Here is a 22,888-nt window from a genome sequence, read left to right on the forward strand (position 1 = left end):
TGGAAGAGAATGATTTCTGAGGTTGCTGTCCTGTGTTGTAACATCACTCAAACATTCTGAAAGAAAATGTAGGCAAAGGAGAGAAGGTTTCTTTTCCTTTAACCTTGAGTGACAGCACAAAGAAGCCACCAGCTCCAGGCTCTTCTCCTACAAGCCCCCTTGTCCTCTGCCCTGGATGTCCCAGCTCCTCCATCCCAACGCTGGAGAGGAGCGGGGAGCCAGTAAGCCCCTGCACTCACCCTAGGCACCTTCAAGTTCTGGGTCCTCTGAGGGATGGAGTGGCAGCCAAAGGGGCCCAGAAGGTGGGTACTGCACTCTGCCACTGACCAGATGTATGACTGTGGGCAGGCCTCTTCCCCCTCCCTCTGAGCCTCAGTTTCCCCGACTGACTAAGATGATCTCTGAGTCTCAGCTCTGACATTACACAGGCTGAGAGCTCCGTGAGGGTGCCTCTTACTTGTCCTTTGTAACTTCGGCCCCTGACCTTGGCACAAAAGGGGGGCTCCATAAATGTCAACTCAATAAATGAAAGGATCCTATTCTAGCCCTTTTCTCTTCCTTCCTGCTCTCCAACCAAGGGGGCTGGATGAAGCCTCACCTTTGAGCCCCAGCCTGGCACTGCGGCCCCATCTCACCTTCCCAGAAGATGGATCAGACTGGGCCAGAGAAGACCATGTTGATCTCTTCCTTCCTGAGCCTCCAACCCGAAGCTTACCACCTCTGGCCCCATTCTGTTGGGAAAGACGGGGGAAGGGCTCTGTTGAGACACAGGGCAGACCAGCAGAGAATGAAAACCAGATGCAAGGTGCGTGTTTGCATGTGTCTGCAGGGTGGGGAAGATGGGGACAGACGCCCTGAGGATTCTGGATTCTGGGTTAGGCATTTGTGTCAGTAGTGAGGGGACGGGATGGCTGGGTCAGACCAAGGCTTGTGACTCCCTCTCACCCTCTAGTGGGGAAGCAGACACTTCCCCAGCAGAAGCAGATCACACCAATGACTACAACATGGGGAGCATTTGGAGAAATATAAATTTGAGGTCCAGTCCTGGCTCCACACCTGTTCAGTGACCCAAACCTAAGTTTTTTCATCTAAGAAATAAGGATCACAGTATCTACCTCCAGTGTTGTGAGCAGTTCCTGAGATAATAAGCTGCTCATGTCCTTTGTGTGATGATGTGCAGGCCATGTAAATTAGGACTCAGGTGATGAATGTGCCCAGTGTCTTGTGAAGGTGCCTGTTAATATCCTATTCGGCAACGTGGCATAATGTCACAAGAGGAGAAGGGATAAAGAACAGTGGGGCCTGGTTCAGTGGCTCATGCCTGTAGTCCCAGTGTTACGGCAGACCGGGAATAGACCGAGACGCACACAGAAATATTGGCAAAAAACAGGTTTACATGCCAGCGGGCTCAGATGGGGATTTTTCCCTCCAAAATTCTGAGCCCCAGACAAAGAGCATTGCAGTCTTTTATACACTCTGCTTAAGGGGGAGGGGCACGGTTACAACAGGGTTAACTTCAGTGAGGCAGAGTCTTAAGTTACTTTATAGCCTAGTATACTAATTGCTACAGATGATTTATGAGGGGAAAGGTCGCAGGGGAGGAGGAGCCTCAGGTAAAGAATGTAAAGGACAAAGCCCGGTAGTGGAATTTTCCACTTTAGTGGGATTTTCCAATTTTCCACTTCACCAGCACATTGGGAGGTGAGGCAGGAGGATTGCTTGAGGCCAGGAGTTCGAGTTTACAGTGGGCTGTGATCAAGCCACTGCACTCCAGCCTGGGCAACAGAGTGAGATCCTGTCTCAAAAAAAAAAAAAGCCATGGTGTTCAGAGAAAGGAGTGATGATTTCCAGCCAAGGGGAAGACTTGGAGGAAGTGACCCCCGTGGGCAGGGCCTTGAATGAAGGGCAAGATTAACAAAGGAGGTAAATAATGGCCTATAATAGTTATCTGCTGCTGTGTAATGAGCCACTTCCATACCCAGTGGCTGAAGACAGGGAGGATTTATTATTGCTTACAATTCTGCGGGTTCACTGGCGGCTCTCCTGGAGTCCTGCTGGGGCTCTCATGCAGCTGCATCCAGCCGCTGGGTCAGCTGGGCCGGGACAGCCAGGGGTGCCAGGGCAGCTGGGCCCCTCTCTGTTCTGACTTTTAGCATTCAGTGGCGGCTGATTCCAAAAGAGTGAGAGCCAAGGACTCAAGTCCTAGGCTGTACAACTTGCACAGTGTCACTTCTGCTGCTTTCTGTGGGTCAGAGCAAGTCACATGGTCAGTTCAGATTCCAGGGGTAAGAAATAGGCTTCGGCTCTGCACGGGAAGAGCAGCCACACCCTATTACAAAAGGGAGTGGTCACATGAGGGATTATTATGGCCATCTTTGCAAACTACCTACCAAAAATTTAAAACACAAAGCCTGCAGCAGAACCCCCCACCTGCCTCCCTGACCCTGTGCACACGCACCCCCTGTACTTCGCTGTGTGACCATGACCAAGCCATGGTGTGTCCTGAGGGCCCCAGCTCAGCGCCACACCTCTGGCAGTCTCCCCGCTCGCCAGCCCCGTCGCCCCCCCTGCGCAGCCACGTGCTGCCCAGAATGCAGATGCGACTGCGTCATTCCCTACGCAAAATCCTTTCGTGGCTCTGCACTGCTTAGGCTTGCCCCAGTCTGGATCCCAGCAGGAACCAGAGAATAATTTGAGGAGGGTTTAATAAAGAACAATTTCCCAAGGTGTGTGCACTGTTACCACCTAAGGCCTGGAAGGACAGAGGGAGGCAGCAGTTACCTATGCCAGGAGAATCACGTGCAGGGCCATCGCTGGTCAAGGGCACAGGCAGCTCCGGTGACTCTGCAGGAGATGAGCCGGGAATGAGCATTCCTGCTTCGATCTCCCTTCATTCAATCTCCATTGCGCATTGCCCGAACCCAGTAGGAAACCGGAAGGAAGGCGGGCCTGTGGCTGCAGTCCACGCAGGTGGGTCTCCCGGGAAAGACAGCAGGGCAGAGACGGGTGGGAGTGGATTTGGAGGGTTCAGCAGAAGACAGAGCATGTCCCACTCTGAGCCCGAGCTTCTCAGCCTGCCATTCGCCATGTTCCACCATGTGGCCCAGTTTCCTCTGTCCTCATCGCTCTTCCTCCCTCACCCCTAATGCTCCCGTCACACTGAACCTTTGGCAGTTCCTTGTATCAGCCATACTGTCTCTCACCTCTGGCCTTTTGCCCTCACTGTTCCCTCTTCCTGAAATGCCGTCTCCCCCTCCCCTATTACCTCCTCGTTGTCTAAGGAATTCCTACTGATCCTTCAATACTGATCTCACCTATTCAAAGATGGCTTCCCTAATGCCTCTGGTTCAGAGGGGTTTCCCCTGGGTCCTCCAGACTTCACCTTCCTCCACATAGCACTTAGCACCCTGGGAGGGGGGTGATTCACTGTCTGGGTAAATCCTATGCACCAAGCCCCTTCCTCTAGTGCACGCCCTCCAGCCTACCCAACAAGCAGCACCGGCGTCCTCTCTCACAAATGAAACTGAGTGGTCTCCAATGCCCAGGGTCATGCCTAAACTCCCCTCAGCCTGGCATTCAAGGCCCTTTATCGTCTGCCCTCTAGGCCTCACCAGCCTTACCCCCTGGACCCTCTCCTCTGCTACCCCTCACCCCTGCACCGGTCACTGCTCTCCGAATGCACACTGCTCTTGCACTTGTCTAGGGTATGCTGTTCCCTTTCTCCTGGAACACACTTTTCCCCTGACCTGGTCAACATCACTCACCCCCAAAAGTCATCTCCTTTGTCAAACCTTGTCCCCACCCCACCCACCTTCAAACTCTGTCCTCTGCCCTGAGTCAGAGTTAGTACCCCTCCTTTGGGCTAGTTTTGGGGGTGAAAGGGTCATGGCCATTAACGGGTGAGTGGGCTTCTCTGTCTACCAACGGACTGGGAACCCCAGGGGTCAAGACTAAATCCTTGCTGCCCTCTGCCCCCAGCCACACCTCAGCATCCCCAGGGAGTGGGCATTGGCTGAGTAAATGAATTCTTGTGTGCGTGCTGCTCTCGATCCCCAGACGCCGCCAGGCCCAGGGCAGGGATGAGGGGCAGAAGACCCAGGCATGCTTTGGAGGATGATTAAATTAGTTAGCTATTGCTGTGTAGCAAATTGCTCCCAGACTTAGCTGCTTTAAACATTTATTGTCTCACGGTTTCTGAGGGTCAGAAATCTGGGAGTGGCTTAGCTAAGTGGCTCTGGCTCCACGAGGCTGCAGCAGGCTGCTGGTGGGGGCTGTGGTCTCTGAAGGCTTGAGTGGGGCTGGGGGACCCACATCCAAACTCCCTCATGCAGCTGTTTGCAGGAGGCTTGTTCCTTGCTGTGTGGGCCTTTCCATGGGGCTGCCAGTGACATGGCTTCTCCCAGAACGAGTGAGCCAAGGGAGAGAGGCCGCCTGCCTTTGATGCCCTGGTCTCTGAGTCATGTGCGTTCAATTCTACTCTAATCTATTGATTAGATGTGAGTCACTAAATCCAGCCCACACTCCATACAGGGTGTGACTGCAGGAGGTGGGACCACTGGAGGCCAGCTTGGAAGCTGGCTACCACAGTGACAGTAGATGGTCCCTCAGGGACTAGACCGGGCTGTGCCAATGCGGTGTGCTGCTGCATGGGGCAGCTTGCCTTGGAGGACAGAGACTGAGCTGGCCATATAGAGGGGGCCCAAATGGGTGGGGGGCAACAGTTTGAGCAAAGGCTGGAGGTCCTGGAGGTAGGGATGGTGGCAGTGAGCACTTGGCCTGGGCTGAGATGTAGTACAAGTAGCTGTTAGACTTGGGAATTCCAGGATGGAATATGGGGGGATGGGGAGGGACTGGAGGGGCCAGAAGGAAGACTCTCTCTTCTTCATAGTAACCTTGGAGGTGCCATGATGAAGACATCAGTGGCATGAGATAGAAGAAGTGTAGAGCCCCGATCTCAGAGGAGGGCTGCCCAAGAGAGTCATTCAAACAGAAATATCCACACTGGACTCTGTGTGTGCAAGAAAAACATGTCCTTTTTACTGGGTTAAACCACAGGGATTGGAGAGTGTTTGTTATAGCAGTTGGCCTTCCCAATTAATGTGCCAGGAGCTACACATACAAGTGTTCAATTATTAATTTAGCATCTCCTAACTGACATCTACTGGGGGCTCTCAGAGTCTTCTTAGAGGCCTCACCCCTGCATGGCGAAGGCAGCCTCCTCCACCCCGCACACACACAGATGCAGACAGCAGAGGACGCAGGGTTTGTCAGGCGTGGTAGAGGGTCAAAGGCCCTCAAGTGATGGGGATGACTACAGTCTCCTCTGGAAATCGGGCTGCCTTTTGACCTAGAGAGAAGTTCTCAGACATTATCACCCAAAGGGACAAAGGGCTTGCTGGGGCCGTTCCTCCAATACTGCTTTATGGTGACTGGGTGGTAGGTGGCACAGGGGTCAGCCAGCACAGCACAAGCAGCAGCCACGTGGCAGGGGCCAAGACTCAAGTTCACAAGGGACTATGCTTCGTTAGGGTTCAGAAGGAGGAAGGTGGGGCATCCAGATGGAAGCTGCTGAGCCAGAAAAGGAATAGGGGAAGGAAAGTGCAGGGCACACACTGGCAAGAGTTCTGGTGTGATTCAGGGTACAAGGGTGAGGTTCAAAGAAAAAAAGGCTAAATGCTTAGGTCTTTGTTCAGCAAACGTTTATTGAGCGCTTACTATGTGCCAGGTGCTGGAAATAAAGTGGTGACTAAGGGGGACTGGGTCCCTGACTTTGCTCTGCCTACTCTCTGGTAGAATTCAAATTTCTTCCTGAGGTAGGGAGGAGCCCTGGAAGGTCCTTGAGCTGGTGTAGGTCACAGGCCCAGCCACATGGGCAGAAAGTACCTTGGCTTGAACTGGGCATCTGTCTTAATGACCTCATGGAGGGCAGAGTCAGCATCTTGAGCCATTCACTGAGGACCTACTATGTGCTGGGCTTTGGGTACAACACTCTACATGCATTGTCTCAATGACACCCACAGTGACCTCTTTATAAAAGATGAGGTTCAATTGTCAGAGAGGTTAAAGGACTTTCTGGAGTCCTGGCCCCAACATGCAGGCTGCCTGCCCAGACAGCTGTCACATGCTGCTCCCACCATGCTGTGTTCTGGCCTCAGACCTGGCAGATTGGCATGAAGGAAATGGCAGTCAGCCCCTGTCCAACCTGGCCCCTGGTTGGCCATGTGTCCCCACACAAGGCCCGACCCCTTGCTGAGTCTGTTTCTTCACCCATAAATGGTTCGTCCATAAGCAGGTATTCAGTACATGCTACTTCTTCCTCAACCTCCTCCCCTTCATAAATGCCAGAAAATGGTTTCTGAAAGACCCATGAGACGGTGTGCCTATTACAGACTAGGTTTGGGCATTTCTTAGGTTCTACATCTTCCCCTCACCCCATGCCAGAAAACCCACCTGAGTGTTTCCCTTTCAGCCAGTGGAACTGGTGCCACGTACATCCAGTTGCATCCTTAGTGACAGAGTGCACAGAAACGATGGGCAGGCAGACCCTTCCTGGCACCCCTTTTAACGGGGCCCTTGAAAGAGCAAAAACAGCAACAAAACCTAGGCCCTATCAATAGAACGTCAATGATTAGAGATCGAAAGAGGCCCCCTCTAGGAAAAAAAAAAGTAAAATTGTCAAAAGCCTGCATTTGGGGGTGCCACGGGTCAGTGCTCCTCAAAATGTCAGTGGCACAGGACCAGATTTTTGTTTGTTTCCTAATCCTTCACAATACATTTTGTAAAGCACAATATAAATTATAAATTTCATAAATTACTTATGAAAAATAAGCAAGACATTGTACAACTTTTGATTATTAGTTTCAACAGACATAAAATTACTCTGCCACATTGCTCTCTAAAGTTCTGGACAGTTCCTCTCAGTTTCTGTACTTATTTTGTCATGAGCCAGTAACAAGCTATTCGGAACCAAGCCGGAGTGGCACTGCCCTGGAACTCACTGGTGTGACGAATTGTTGGTATTGTAAGGTTGCTGTGAGTTAAGATACACACAAAACCAAAAAAAACCCAAAAAAATAGAAAAAGGAAGTTAAGATACACAAACTACTTGGTAAACTGCAAAGTGCTGTACACTGGTTGGGGATGTCGCCTTAGCCACTTATATCTGGGTAAGCTGAGGAGGTTCCGGAAGGGCAGGGCTTACCTGAAGTTGCATAGCTGGTAAGTGGCAGACTCAGGATGGGTTTCCTGGCTCTCACCTAGCGCTCTTTCCACTCTGCCTTGGGCAGTGGCTACTGGGATGCACCACCCAGGTGCACCTTAGAGGAAGGACTTGTTGTCCCAGCCCCCGGAAGTGCAGTCTGGCCCTTCTGGGATCACCTCCACTGCAGAGAGCTGCTTCTGCAAGGGCACACAGATCTCACGACTGATCCAGCCAGGGTAGAAAGGCTGGGTCCCCTCAACTCCCATGCGCCATTTCGGTTTGACTTCTCCCTCTAATTCTGCTGTCTCCTCTTCCTTCTAAAGGTATCGACCCCAAGAGCTCTCTAATAAACATCTTGAGGCTTATCTCAGAATCCACTTCTAGAGAACCCAATCATGCATGTTTGAAGAGTTCAATCCCAATAGGAGACTCAGAGAGGTCAACTAACTTGTCTGCTGTCGCACAGTTTTTAAGTAGTGGAGCTGGTATTTGAACTCAGATCTGATTGGTGAGCCTGTACTCTTTGTCTAATGAAGTGTGACCTCCTAACTACCAGCTTGGGAAACAAAGGAAAGAATCATAAAATTTGGATTTACATTGCGAAATTTAAAATAATTTATTTGAAATAGCACAGCCATTTTGGAAAACAGTTTGGCAGTTTCTCATAAACATAGGCTTACTATACAACTCAGCAATTATGCTCGTAGATATTTGCCCAATTGGTTGGGAAACAAGTCCACACAAAAACCTGCACATGAATGTTTATAGCTGCTTTATTCACAACCACCCCAAACTGGAAGCAACCACTATGTCCTTCAATAGGTGAATGAGTAAAAAGAAAACAAACAAACAACAACAATAAAAAACTGTGGCACACCCAGACAATGGAATACTATTCAGAAACACAGAGAAATGGGCTGTAAATTCACACAACAACTTGCTAAGTGAAAGAAGACAGACTGAAAAGGCTACACACTGTATGATTTCATTCATATGACATTCTGGAAAAGGATAAAGTACAGAGACAAATAAAACATATAATGCATGAGATAGCCAAAAAAGAAAAAAAAAAAACAACAACAAAAACAGATTGGCAGTTATCAGGGACTTCTGGAGCCTTTGCCTGGGGAAGCAGAGGGAATTTTGTTGGGTGGTAGAACTGATTTGTATGGTGTCGTAATGACATATACATGATATCACGTGTTTTTTAAAACCCACAGGTGAATTTTAATGTGTAGAAATTCAATTTTAAGAATCAAGCAAAAAGTTGCAGGATCCCAGGGTGAAATGCAGACTCCAATGATCAAAGAATCTCAACTGTCTTATAAATGTAGGAGAAAACTTCCCTGAAGGGAGTGGGGGAATAAAGGGCTTACCCAAGTGACTTTAAAAAAGAATATATTTTGATTGGAAACTGTAAGACTAATGTCAAAATCAAAAGTACATAAACACTGCACTGTAGCTGGTAAAGCTGAATTTCTCATGGGGGTGCAATTCTGAAATTGCCGTACTTGTATATGAGATTGAACAAATAAGCAAATGAATGGTGAGAGCCAGTTTTGTCACTGATGGAGAGGCAGGAGGCTAGAATGACCCATATGGTAAGGGATCAGAGTAGGAAACATCAGTATGAACTCACGTTTAGTTTAATAGAGATACAAATGGATAGGTACAGAAATAATGCTAATGTACGCATGGTTTAGCATACATACATACATTTCTTAGCTCTGTCTTCTGAGAGCGCCTAGAAGCAATGGTACCCCAGTAGCAACGAGCACACCTAGAGCACAGATCTTGTTTCTAATACCACTCTCTGAGAAAAGGATTCCTGAGATACTCGAAGAACTGGCTGATTCTAGGGAAAGGGCAGAGGAAATAGAAGATGAGCCTGAAGAATCTCGTAGTGCCAGGAAGTAAGGAGGTACTCCAAAAACCGAATGATGGGGGCATCTCAAAGGGACACAGGAGCCAAACTGAAAAAAGTTCCCAATGTCCGTGGCTGGAACAACTGAGCAACAAAATACATAATGTAGTACTGAGGTTATAATCCAAAGTGTACAATAAACACCCATCAGTACATACTGATATAAATGATTGAATAATAAATAAGAGGGAAGAAGAGACCAATCTCCCTTACAGAAGAATCCCAAATAATTTATGTAGCTAATTCCCCCTCAAGGAGGTGGAGCTTAATCCTCTCCCATCTGAATTGGGATATGTCTCCAAGAGTAGAGTATGGAGAAGGTTGGATGCGGGGAGGGACAGCGAGTAACTTTATAGTGGAAAAACCTGGCAAACACTACCTCAGGAAGGCGATCAAGGCTAACAACGCCAGTGATAAGTCCTGTTGATAGCATGTGCCCTTGATAGGATGTGATGAGAACAGCAGTCACTTTGTCACTTCTGTGATCTTCCTCCCCAAGCCCCATAACCGCAGGCTAATCAGGAGAAAAACATCAGATAAATCTAAATTGAGGGGCATTCTACAAAGTACTTGACCTGTACTTCTCAAAACTAAAGGTCTTCAAAAACAAGGAAAGTCTGAGAAACTGTCACAGACCAGAGGAGGCTAAGAAGACATGACGACTGAATGTAACGTGGTATCCTTGATGGACTCCTGGAACAGAAAGAAGTCATTGGGAAAAAGTAGCAAAATTTGAATAGAATGTGGAGTTTAGTTGATAGTGATGTACCAATCCTGGCTCTTTAGTTGTGACAAGTGTACAATAGTAATGGAAAATGTTACATAGAGTACAATAGAGTAACATTTTAGGGTGAAGGGTATATAGGAACTCTCTGTACTGTCTTTGCAACTTTTCTGTAAATCTCAAAATATTCTAAAATTAAGTTTATTTACATTAAGAAAATTTGCTATGGGATACCATGTTAGTTTTCTCAGGCTGCTGTAGCAAATTACAAATTTGGTCACTTAAAACAAGAGAAATGTATTCTCTCACAGTTCTGGAGGCCAGAAGTCTAAAATCAGAGGCAGCAGTGTCAGTTTTACAACGCGTTAGTAAGGCCATGTTACCGCCAGAGGCTCTCGGGGAGAAGCTATTTCCTTGCCTTTTCCAGCCTTCCCAGCTTCTAGAGCTTCTATACTCCCTGACTCACGGACCCTTCCTCCGTCTTCGAAGCCAGTATCATCTTCAACTCTTTCTCTCTGCTTCCATCACCACGTCACCTTCTACTACGCTCTATGTCTAGTAAAATCTCCCTCTCTCTGCTTCTCTCTTACAAGGATACGTGCCATTGCATTTACAGCCCATCCAAATAACTTGGGATAAACTCCCCATCTCAAGATCCTTAACATAAACATGTTTGCAGAGGCACTCCCTTTTTTGCCAAGGTGACATTCACAAGTTCTGAGGACTAGGACCTGGATATCTTCTGGGAGGCCATTTTTCAGCCTACCACAGATGCCAGGCAAGTTATTCAATCTCTCTGAGCCTCAGATTCATCACTTGGAAGTGATGATATGCAAATGTAAGTAAATTGGGAGGGATGGTCTGGTAGAAGGGGAAGGCAGAAGCTTGAAGAGCACCTTGTCCAGGGCACATGAGACCTGACACTATTCCTTCCCCATATTCTCCTTCCGCTCCGCATTGGTCAGTGAGGACATGGTGGTATAGGCAAAGGAACCAGGGCTGGGGATCCTGAGACCCAAGTTCAAATCCCAGCTCTACCAGCAACTTGCAGCATGACCCCAAGCAAGCCCCTTTCCATATCTGGGATGTACAGAGAAGCGATTCCAAGAAGCATATGTATGTTAGTCCTGCCCTGGGAGAGGGCTGAAGGGGAACCCCTGAAGTCCCTCTTGCTCCGAGATGTCATGATTACAGGACGTTCACATTCCTGGTGTCTTCCTGTTGAGTACGGGATCTCAGCCCTCTGAAGTGGTAACATAATGCTTAGTAACAGCGCTGACAGTGGAGGTTCAGGCACTGTGGCTTGTGGGAGGTGCGGGGAGGGCAGGGCCTCCTTATTTCTCGCCCCGTTAGTCTAGACCAGGGGTCAGCAGACAGATGAACATTGGCAATCAATTTGATGATAGGGAACACTAAGCCCCAGTTAAATGAAATGTCATCCTCCAAAAAAGGATTCCATTCTTCTTATTAGTAGACCTGTATTACAGAGAATTATACTCAGTTATTTACTTTGAGCTTTGTCAATTAAAATTTTGTAGCCAGGAGCAGTGACGTGCGCCTGTAGTCCCAGCTGCTCAGGAGGCTGAGGCAGGAGGATGGCTTGAGCCCAGCAGTCCTGGGCTGTAGTGTGCTATGTGATGAGTGTCCCCACTAAGTTTGGCATCAATGTGGTGACCTCCCAGGAGCAGGCAACCACCATGTTGCTGGAGAAGGGGTGAACCAGCCCAGGTCGGAAAGAGCGGGTCAAAACTCTGGTACTGATCAGTAGTGAGGTGGCACCGGTGCATAGCCGCTGCACTCGGTCTGGGCAACACAGGGAGATCCCGCCTCTTAAAACACACACACACACACACACACACACACGCGCGCGCGCGTGCGCACACACACACACACAAAAATTTGTAGAAATGTGTTTTGTTTCTTGTTATGTAAGTACCTGCATAATATCCTCAACTTTGCCTCTTGGCCTGCAAAGCCTCTACCAGCCCTCATTTAATCAGTTGTCCTATCTTTCCTCTCAAATGTGTCTTAAGCCATCCCCAGATTCATCCTTCCCTTTGCAGAAGGATGTTCCCTATGTAAGTCTGACTATACCATTCCCGATTCAGACTTCCCAGTGGCTTGTCTGTGCCTCTGGGTGCTCTAGCTCCTTGGCTGGCCTATAGCCCTCATATCATAGTCTGGTTCCTGTCTTCCTTCCCAGACACTTCCTGCCCTCCAGCTGTGCTGAACTTCTGGTTCCCTAAGGTTCTCACCTTGCTTCCCCTAGCAATGGTGTTTTGCACAAGCTGTTCCCTCTGCCTAAGATGCTTTTTACCACCCAAGTCCAATTCCTCTTAGTCTTTTAATTCATTTCAGACTTTACCTCCTCCAGAAAGCCTTCCCTGATCCCTCCTCCCTCCAGGCTGTCAGGGGCCCTCTCTGGGCCTCCATGATCTCCTGCTTCCTTCCAGCCCAGCATTGATCACACTTTTAAAATGCCTGTGGTCTCCAGCAGACTGGGAGCCCCACAGAGCTGGACTTGGTCTGATTCTGTACTGATGTCCCTGCTTCCCAATGACAAGGCTCCTGCTGGCTCCTGCCACTTGGGGAGGGAGCAGGCCAGGGTTGGATGTCAGGAGGCCCGGCGCATTTCCTTCCCTGAACTGCAGTTCCTCCTCTGTACAATGGGGACAGGGGCTCCTGGCTGGCTGATGCTCTAAGGCCCAGGTAGAAGGTGGGAGTGAAACCTTAGGGGGTAGGGGTAGCAACTGAGCTACCAGACACCATTATCAGTCCTCCACAGGCAGCCCCAGATAGACACGAGCCTGGGCTCTGGGGCACGCGTGATCTGGGCCATTCCAGTCAAAGGTCAGTCCTCAGTGGCCAGCTGCAACTGGCCTGGCCCTGGACCCTGCCAGCTCATCCCCTGAGAGCCAGGAACAAAAAGGACCTTGGTTGGCCATGCTTCTGGAACAGCGTTCAGGAACACGTGTGCAAACGTGTGTTCATGTCTACGGGTATGTTTCTGCAAGAGTATCTGTGTGTATACGGGCTTGTGTGGAAGTGCGTACATGCCTGTGCGTGAGCCTGTGGGTACATGTCTGTGTGCACCAGTGTGTGTGTTCCACATGCATATTCGCACACGTGTGTTCCCGTGCCCCTGTGTCTGAGTGTGCGTGGCTGTGTGCGTGACCCTGTGCATGTGTAGGGGCAGGAGTTGAGAGGAGAGGGGAGAGTCAGGCCCCTCGGCCCTGCCAAACTGCAACATCTGCTTCTTTGGGATCCCCCTGACCCTGTACCCTCCTCTCACACTCCACAGCTCCCACAGCAGCAAGCTTTTGGCATCCAGTGTACAGGGACCCTCACTCCTGCCACCATCCAGTGCTGTTGGGAGAGACCTAGAACCCGGAGATAACAAGGATGAATCCTGAGGTCGGTGCAGGGGATGCTGGCGTGCTCCACCAGATTCCCTTTCACCATTTCTGTGCACACCGCTCCTGCTGCCATCAGCAATTCCTTCCCTCCACCTGCCCCGCAAGTCTCCTGGCTTGCCTTGGACTACTAAGGTCACTTTTTCCCAAGTGCAGAGATGGTAAACACTTGGGAATTACATCGCCTGTTCTCCCCTCCTGTGGCCCTCAGCCAAGACCAACTGGAGAAAGGCAGCTGCCTGGTTTTAGGGTGGACCAAACACTGGGGCATACGTCACCCTCCAGAGTGGCCATGTGTGATCAGGCTGAGGCTGCTGGGCCAGAGGCCTTGGCCTGTCCCCTTCACTGCCCTGCTTCCCGAGCTCCCCTCCAGTGTCTCCTGTGACTTTCCCTTCACAAACCAGTCATCCCAGGGCCTGCTTCTAGGGAATCCAACCTAAGACAGGGAGGACGGGCCTAGAAATCCCTGCACCCCCACTGTACAAAGAGGACACTGAGACTCAGCGGGGACGTGGTCTCCAGAGGCTCCCTCTTTCACATGCTACACTCCTACTCTTCGTTTCATTGCGCCGTGTTGCCACCACGCACCCCACCTCCCCTGCAGGCTGAGGCCCTCTCTGCAATGGCCCCCAATAGCCCTGGGTTAGGGAGGCTTCTTGAGCTGCTTCGGTCCCCCAAACTATCATCTCTCCTTAGAAAATGAAGCACCGGGGGTCATAAGGCAAAAAAAAAGAGAGAAATCTTTCAGGATGGGGGGTAAATGAAGCGAGAATTCCTCTGCCAATACTCGTCACCGCATTGCCTCCCAGGGTGTACAACCAGGAGACAGATGGAGTTCCAGGTGACAATATCTAGACTTCTCATTCTCCGATGAGGTCTTATGTGGTAGAAAAAGCACCATTCTGGAAGCCGAGAGACCTGCATCCCAACCTCCACTCTTCCATCACCTGGCTGAATAACTTTAAGGGAGTCAACCCCTCCGAATTGAAACTTCAAGAGTTTCAAGAGTCAAAACTTCAGAGTCCAAAGGGCTCCATCTTCCCCCTTTGTGGAATGGCAGCAATGCAGCACAGTGAGGTGTGGCCTTTCAGAGACAAGATTCAAGCCTCCAATCCACTTCCCATGCACATGACACTCTCTTTGAATGGATGAATCAGTTATTTACCCTGTCTGCACCTTGGTTTCCTCATTTTTCAGTGGCAATGACTGCAGCACTGACCTCACAGGCTGTGGTAAAGATTAAATGGGATAATGAATGTGGCGCACGTGGCAGGTCCCTGGCACATAGACAGGTTGGGTAGCTGGTGGCTATTTCTGCTCTTGTTGCGTATCACTGCAGGGCGGTATAACTGGCTTGGTCCTGCAGCCTCACCAACTTGACACAACTCCCAGGCTTTGTAAAAGTCAAAGGACGTTGCACAGAGGAGACACTGTCTGGTGGAAGGAGTGTTTAAAGGGCTTCCCTTCTCCCAGTCCCACCTGCCTCCAATGCCTCCCCTGGCTTCAAAAAGAAGAAACACGCCCCCCAGGGGCTCCAGGCACAGGGCTGGGTGCCCAGTGGGTGCTCAGGCCACTGAGCTAATCCGGGTGGGACTGAATGCGTGTCTCTGTCCTGAGAGCATCTGAATGGCACAGCCAAAGCCTGTTTCCTTTCCATTTGGTGATGTGGACAGAAACAAGGCAGGCTCGACCTTTCCCCTTTCCCTGCCACCATTCATTCAGAAAGGGTTTGTTGTTAATATCGTTGTCGTTGTTGTTGTTTTATTTTGTTTCTTCAGGTCGGAAAATCCATTTGTCAAATCTCTTTTTAAAAATCTTTAATTTTGGTGAAATATAAGTAACAAAATTTGCCATCTTAACAATTTTTAAGTATACAGTTCAGTGGTATTAAAGTACATTCACACTGTTGAGCAACCACCACCATCTGTCTCCAGATCGCTTTTCATCTTGCAAAAGCTAAACTCTGTGCCCATAAAAAAATAACCTCTCCACTCCTCCAACCCCTCATTGTTGGTTTTTTTTTTTTTATCTGTACAAGACTTGGATTAGGTGGTATGACCCCTTTAATAAATATTTACCAATGGTTTCCTGGCCTGTCACTGTACTAGTCCTGGAATGCAGAGGGAACCTGAGGTTCACCACCAGCTCTGAAGGTTTAGGATTCAATAAGCCTGGGAAAAAAAGAGAATTTTTTTTTTTTTTTTATTCATTCCACAAAACTCCCCTGACCCTATCAGGCCCCAGGGCCAGGAAACAGCACTGGGAGATACCCTCTCCCCACCCCAGAGGTACTCACATCTGGTGCCAGGGTAAAGGAGCAAAGCCAACCAGCAGCCATCTGGACTTCCCCTTCCGGTGCCTTTTGCTTAGCCACATCCTAGCCACCCTCTAGTAGAGGGAAGCACAAGTTGCTGTGGAAAGGCAGGGAACAAGCAACCCATCGATGGGAGCTTGTGGGAAGAGCACTGCACAGGGAGTCTAGATCCTGGAGTCCAGTCCAGCTGTAACCCAATCTCACTGGGTGACCTTGGCCTAATTCCCTTCCCTCTTTGAATCTCATTCTGCTAGCTGTCAAATTGAAATTAATAATCCCTGATATGAACACCCCAGACACCCTTGTCACGGCTGAATCAGATCGTGAATATGAGTAAACTTTAGCAATAAAAGTGACCTGTGAACATCATGGCTCTGATTACCCACATTCTGTGGTTTGTAATTTATGTGATTTGCAATTTAGACAAATAGACACCATCTCTGTCGGCTGAAAGCTCCAAGGATGTCTCCTGATTCCCTTCCCACCCTGCTCCCTGACACAGATTCAAACAGCCCCGGACTGTCAGTTCAACTCCCACTAAACAGAAGAATACTATGGTCCAGAGTTGGCCATAGACTGAGCCAAAGGTCACACAGCAAACACAGGCCTGCCCTCCCTCTCCCAGGTGAGCCACTTTAACACATGGCCTACCCAGATCCTTGTACCAAGATAAATAAATTAAAACTTGGCTGGGCGCGGCGGCTCATGCCTGTAATCCTAGCACTCTGGGAGACTGAGGTGGGAGGACTGCTTCAGCTCAGGAGTTCAAGACCAGCCTGAGCAAGAGTGAGACCCCTGTCTCTACTAAAAATAGAAAAATTAGCCGGGCATGGTGGCACAGGCCTGTAGTCCCAGCTACTGGGGAGGCTGAGACAGGGGGATCGCTTGAGCCCAAGAGTTGGAGGTTGCAGTGAGCAATGATGATGCCACTACACTCTGCCCAGGGTGACAAGAGCGAGACTCTGTCTCAAAAATAATTAATTAATTAAAACTTTATAGTATCCAAATAGTTGGTACTGGAAGGAATCTTGGAGACCATCAAGAGTAATAGTTATAACAGAGGTACCGCTACTATGTAGTGGTAGTATAGTACTCCACTACCACCACTACTACCATTACTACCTCTACTGATGATGATGATAGTAGCTAATGTTATGTGCCAGGCATCATGGTGAGAGCTTTATAAGTCTCATTTCATCTTCACTCGCCCCCATGATGTTGGCTTTATTGTTATCCACATCAAACAGATGAGGTAACTGAGGCATCGAGAGGTTAAGTAACTTGCCTAGGGTCACATGCTGGTAGGGGCTGGGGCTGGAATGAAAACCTAGGCAGCCTAACTTTGGAGCCCCGGCCCTTGTTACTCTTCTGTGGGGCTGTACTGCACAGCTGGGGAGGCTGAGAGAATATTTTTTTACTTTTTTTACTTTTTAAGCTTTTTTGTTAAAACTAAAACACAGACACACCCATTAGCATAGGGCCAGGATCAGGATCATCAATATCACTGTCTTCCACCTACACACCTTGTCCCACTGGCAGGTGTTCAGGTACAATCACACCCACAGAGCCGCCATCTCCCACGATAACGATGCCTGATTCTGGATTATCCCCTGAGGAAGCTACCTGAGGCTGTTTTATAGTCAACTTTTTTTTTTTAAGTAGAAGGAGTACACTCTGAAATAACAATAAAAAAATAGGATAGTAAATACATAAATGAATAACACAGTCGTTTATTATCATTACCAAGTATTATCTACTATATATGATTGTTGTGCTATGATTTTATACAACTGGCAGGCTTGTTTACACCAGCATCACCACAAACGCAGGTGTAATGCATTACGATACCACATTACAACGGCTAGGAATTTCTCAGCTCCGTTATAATCTTATGGGACCACCATTGTATACATGGTTCTTCATGGGCCAAATGTCCTTATGTTGTGCGTGACTATAACTAAGAGCCTCAGACAAAAGCAGAGTTCAGACTCACGTGCCAACTCTCCCCCACAGGCCTCCACCAAGAACTCACAAGAAAGACGGTGTGGGGCCCTACACTGCTTTGGGCAGTCAAGAAACCCCACTCTCTTGCTGTGACTCATCTCCCTCAAAGCAAAAGCCTTAAGCCTCTAGAAGAGGGATGGAAAACCATCCTGTTCACAAAGATACAGTCAACTCTCGAACAATGTAGGGGTTGGGCACCAACACTTGAGCAGTCAAAAATTCGCGTATAACTTTTGACTCCTCCCAGACTTAACTACTAATAGCCTACTATTGACTGGAAGCCTTACCAATAGCATAAATAATCTATAAACACATATTCTGTATCTTTTATGTATTATATACTGTATTCTTGCAATAACATAAGCTAGATGAAAGAAAATGTTATTAAGAAAATCTAAGGAAATCTGGGTGCGGTGGCTCATGCCTGCAATCCCAGTGACTTGGGGGGCTGAGGCAGGAGGATTGCTTGAGACCAGGAGTTTGAGACCAGCCTCGGCAACATAGCAAGACTTTGTCTCTAAAAAAATTTTCTAAATAAGTAGCCAGGCATAGTGGCACATACCTGTAGTCCTGGCTACCTGGGAGGCTGAGATGGGAGGAGCACTTGAGCCCAGGGGTTCAAAGCTGCAGTGAGCTATGATCGCACCACTGCACTCTAGCCTGGGTGACAGAGTGGTAAGATTCTGTCTAAAAAAAAAAGAGAAAAGAAAGAGAGATAAGCAATATGGGGATCTGGAAATTAGAAAATTAAAAAGAGAAAGAAAAGAAAAAAAAGAGTATCAGAAAATCATATGAAAAAATACTTTTCCTATTCATTAAGCGGAAATGCATCATCATAAAGGTCTTCATCCTCATCATCTTCATGTTGAGTAGGCTGAAGAGGAGGAGGAAGAGGAGGAGCTGGTCTTTCTGTCTGAGGAGTGAAGGGGACAGAAGAAAATCCGCATATAAGCAGACCCACGCAGCCTAAACCCGTGTTGTTCGAGGGACTACTATACACTGCCTCTGGGGGAGAAGTAGAAGCAAAAGTCATCTGCTCCTTGGGGGAGGGGCAGGAAACCCTCTTACCCTAGAATGCAGGCCTGTTGTTATAGGAAGGCCAGTGTTATAGGAAGGGTAGAAACAAAATCCTTGCCCTGGAGAGGGATAGGAAATAGTCTCCAGACTAGAATCCTGTGTTGATGTCAAGCTGAGGTGGGCTACCACTGGGAGAGGAGCAGGGAACTCTTTCCATCCAAGACTAACTATAGATACAAGGCAGCAGATAGCTGCCATGGGGAAGAGGTTCAGGAATGGTGAGAAAACTGTTAAAATAACAATTGAGAGACCATTAGGCTAAGAGGGCTCCAGTGCCTTGGGTTTCTACATGAGCAAACCAAAACCCAATTCAATGTAACTAATCAGAAACTGCCCACTCACCGCTAAGTAGGGACCTTCCACTAGATCATACGCAAATAAGGCAAGTGCCCAGCTATAGCCAATCAAGTAATTTATTTACTTTATTTTCATGTTCAGCCTTTAAAAGCTCACTCACTACCTACACTGCTGGAGCAGAGCTATCTGAACCTATTCCAGTTTTGAGTGTTGCCCAATTAATGAATTCTTTAATGCTCAAATAAACTCTGTTAAATTTATTTTGTCTAAGCTTTTTCTTTCAGCAAAGCCCTATTTGCAAGACCAAGGTGTGCAAGGCCTGCTCAAGACCCCGCTGGAACTGCCTAATAGGAGAACCCATTGTGCCCACCATGACTCTACCACACAGTAACAAGCCAAGGGCGGTTTACCATGAGGAAAGGCAGGAGCATGGAGAAAGATGGCCTGCATGTCTAGGTGTACAGGGACTATGCAAAACTGAGGATAGAACAAGAATGGTGTGGAAGACTTCATCAAAATATGAAACTTTTATGTTTGAAAGGATACCATCAAAAAATTTAAAATATAGAATGGGAGAAAGTATTTATAAAATACATATCTGACAAGGGACTTGTATCTACAATATATAAAGAACTTTTACAACTCAGTAATAAAAAGACATCTGAATTAAAAATGGGCAAAGGATCTGAATAGGCTTTTCTCCAGAGGAGATACACAAATGGCCAATAAGCACATGAAAAGATGCACAACATTATTGGTCATCGGGGACATACAAATCAGAACGATAATGAGATATCACTTCACACCAACTAGCATGGCTGGAATAAAAAAGTCAGATAATAACAAGTGTCGTTGAGGATGTGGAGAAATTGGAACCCTCAAACACTGCTGTTAGGAATGTAAAATGCTGCAGGCAATTTGAAAAACAGTTTGGAAGTTCTTCAAAAAGTTAAGCATGCAGTTACCACTGGATTCAGAAATTTCACTCGTAGGTATATACAAAGAGAAATGAAAACATGTTCACACAAAAATTTGTACACAAATGTTCATTGCAGCATAATTCATAATAGCTAGAAGGTGGAAACAACCCATATGTCCATTAACTGAGGAATGGATAAACAAAATGTAGTATCCATGCAATCAATATTATTTGATCATAAAAATAAAGTATGGATACATGGTACCACAAAGATGAACCTTGAAAACATGCTAAGTGAGAGGAAACCAGACACAAATAAATCACATGTTATATGACTCAATTTATATGAAATGTCAAGAATAGGCAAATATATATAGAAAGTAAAGTAGTAGTGGCTTAGAGCTGGAAGGGATGAGTGATTGGGGAATGATAGCTAAAGGGTAAAGGGGTTTTTTTTTTAAATTTTTAATTGCAGTAAAATACACATAACATAAAATTTACCATTGTCACCATTTCAAAGTGTACAGTTCAGTGGTATTGATTACATCCACAATGCTGTACAAACAACACTGCTATCTAGTTCCAGAACTCTTTTTAATCTCCCAAACAGAGACCTTGAACCTATTCTCCCTTGCCTCCAGCTCCTGGCAACTGCAGGGTTTTTGGTGTGTTTTGTTTTATTTTTGAGGTGATGAAATGTTCTAAAACTGACTATCGTGATGGTTGCACAACTCTATAAATATACTAAAATCCACTGCACTGTACACTTTAAATGGGCGAGTTGTATGTTATGCAAATTATGTCTCAATAAAACTGTTAAAAAAACCAAAACAAAACAAAACAAGAAACACTGAGGAGAATCCTCTGATATCCCATTCTCTACCCTAAGCACAAGGTATTAACAGACAATCGCTGGAAAAATTTGCAATGATGACACCACCACCACCAAAATCAGCTCCACTCTGACTAGATTGACTCAGACACCATACTGTCTAAGAGAAAAAGAGGTATATCTGTTCCAGCATTAACTCTATTCACCTCTGTTTCCCCTCTTTCTACACATGATGGTTGGCATTCCTACAAATATAGGTGATACTCATTTAAAAAAAAGAAAAGAAAAAGAAAAAATCCATTGTCCAGAAATAAAACACACAGCAGAACCAGACTGCAAGATGAGTGAAACTATATGATGTTAGAACTCTAAGATAGAGATTTTAAAATAACTATGATTCATAAGTGAAAGGATCTAGTTGAAAAGATAGACAACCTGTATAAACCGATGGGGAATTTTAGCAGAGAGATGAAAACTATTTTTAAAAAGGAGTCAGATGAAATGCTAAAAATAAAAACCATCATACCAAAAAAAAAAAGATGAAGAAGTCCTTTGATGCACTCACCACCAGCAGACTGGAAACAGCTGAGGAAAGAATATGTGAAGTCACCTTTCTGCCCGAGGACGCTGCCGAGAAAGCATCATTAAAGTCTCTCTTCCCACTGCCGTCACGTCTGAGTCAGAGCCCCCTAAAGAACTCGCACAACTGCAGAAGCTCTTCATCGGAGGGTTGAGCTTTGAAATGACCCAGGAGCGTCTGCGGAGCCATTTTGAGCAACGGGGAACGCTCACCGACTGTGTAGTGTTGAGAGATCCCAACACTGAGTGCTCCAAGGGCTTTGGGTTTGTCACAGACGCCACCGTGGAGGAGGTGGGCACAGCAATGAATGCACGGCCACACAAGGTGGATGGAAGAGCTGTGGAACCAAAGAGAGCTGTCTCCAGAGAAGATTCTCAAAGACCAGGTGCCCACTTAACTGTGAAAAAGATCTTTGTTGGTGGCATTAAAGAAGTTACTGAAGAACATCACCGAAGAGACTATTTTGAACAGTATGGGAAAATTGAAGTGATTGAAATCATGACTGACTGAGGCAGTGGCAAGAAGAGGGACTTTGCTTTTGTAATGTTTGATGATCATGAATCTGTGGATAAGATTATCATTCAGAAATACCATACTGTGAATGGCCACAACAGTGAAGTAAGGAAAGCCCTATCGAAGTAAGAGACGGCTGGTGCTTCATCCAGCCAAAAGGATTGAAGTGGTTCTGGAAACTTTTGGCAGTCGTGGAGGTGGTTTTGGTGGGAATGACAACTTTGGCCATGGAGGAAACTTCAGTGGTCAAGGTGGCTTTGGTGGCAGCCGTGGTGGTAGTGGATATGGTGGCAGTGGGGATGGCTACAATGGATTTGGTAATGATGGAAACAATTTTGGAGGTGGTGGAAGCTACAATGATTTTGGCAATTGCTACAATCAGTCTTCAAATTTTGGACCTATGCAAGGAGGAAATTTTGGAGGCAGAAGCTCTGGCCCCTACGGTGGCGGAGGCCAATACTTTGCCAAACCATGAAACCAAGGTGGCTATGGTGGTTCCAGTGGCAGCAGTAGCTATGGCCATGACAGAAGGTTTTAATTCTCCCAGGAAACAAAACTTAGCAGGAGAGGAGAGCCAGAGAAGTGACAGGGAAGCTACAGTTTATAACAGATTTGTGAACTCAGCCAAGCACAGTGGTGGCAGGGCCTAGCTGCTACAAAGAAGACAAGTTTTAGACAATGCTCATGTGTATGGGCAAAAAACTCAAGGACTGTTTTGTGACTAATTGCATAACAGGTTATTTTAGTTTCTGTTCTGTGGAAAGTGTAAAACATTCCAACGAAGGGTTTTAACATAGATTTTTTTTTTTTTTTGCACCCATGCTGTTGATTGCCAAATGTAATAGTCTGATCATGATGCTGAATAAATGTGTCTTTCTTTAGAAAAAAAGGAAGAATAGGCCGGGTGCAGTGGCTCACGCCTGTAATCCTAGCATTCTGGGAGGCCCAGGCGGGCGGATCGTTTCAGCTCAGGAGTTCGAGACCAGCCTGAGCAAAAGCGAGACCCTGTCTCTACTAAAAAAATAGAAAGAAATTAGCTGGACAACTAAAAAAAAAAATATATATATATATATATAACTTAGCCAGGCAT

General features: G+C 47.2%; 1 pseudogene; it reads left to right on the forward strand.

Annotated features, from left to right (window-relative positions):
- Positions 1-175: 175 nt before the first annotated feature.
- On the forward strand, positions 176-21,927 carry LOC105811396 (annotated as a pseudogene).
- The last annotated feature ends 961 nt before the right edge of the window (positions 21,928-22,888 follow it).

Source organism: Propithecus coquereli, unplaced genomic scaffold (genome assembly GCF_000956105.1).
Source record: "Propithecus coquereli isolate 6110/MARCELLA unplaced genomic scaffold, Pcoq_1.0 Scaffold235, whole genome shotgun sequence".
Lineage (NCBI taxonomy): Eukaryota > Metazoa > Chordata > Mammalia > Primates > Indriidae > Propithecus > Propithecus coquereli.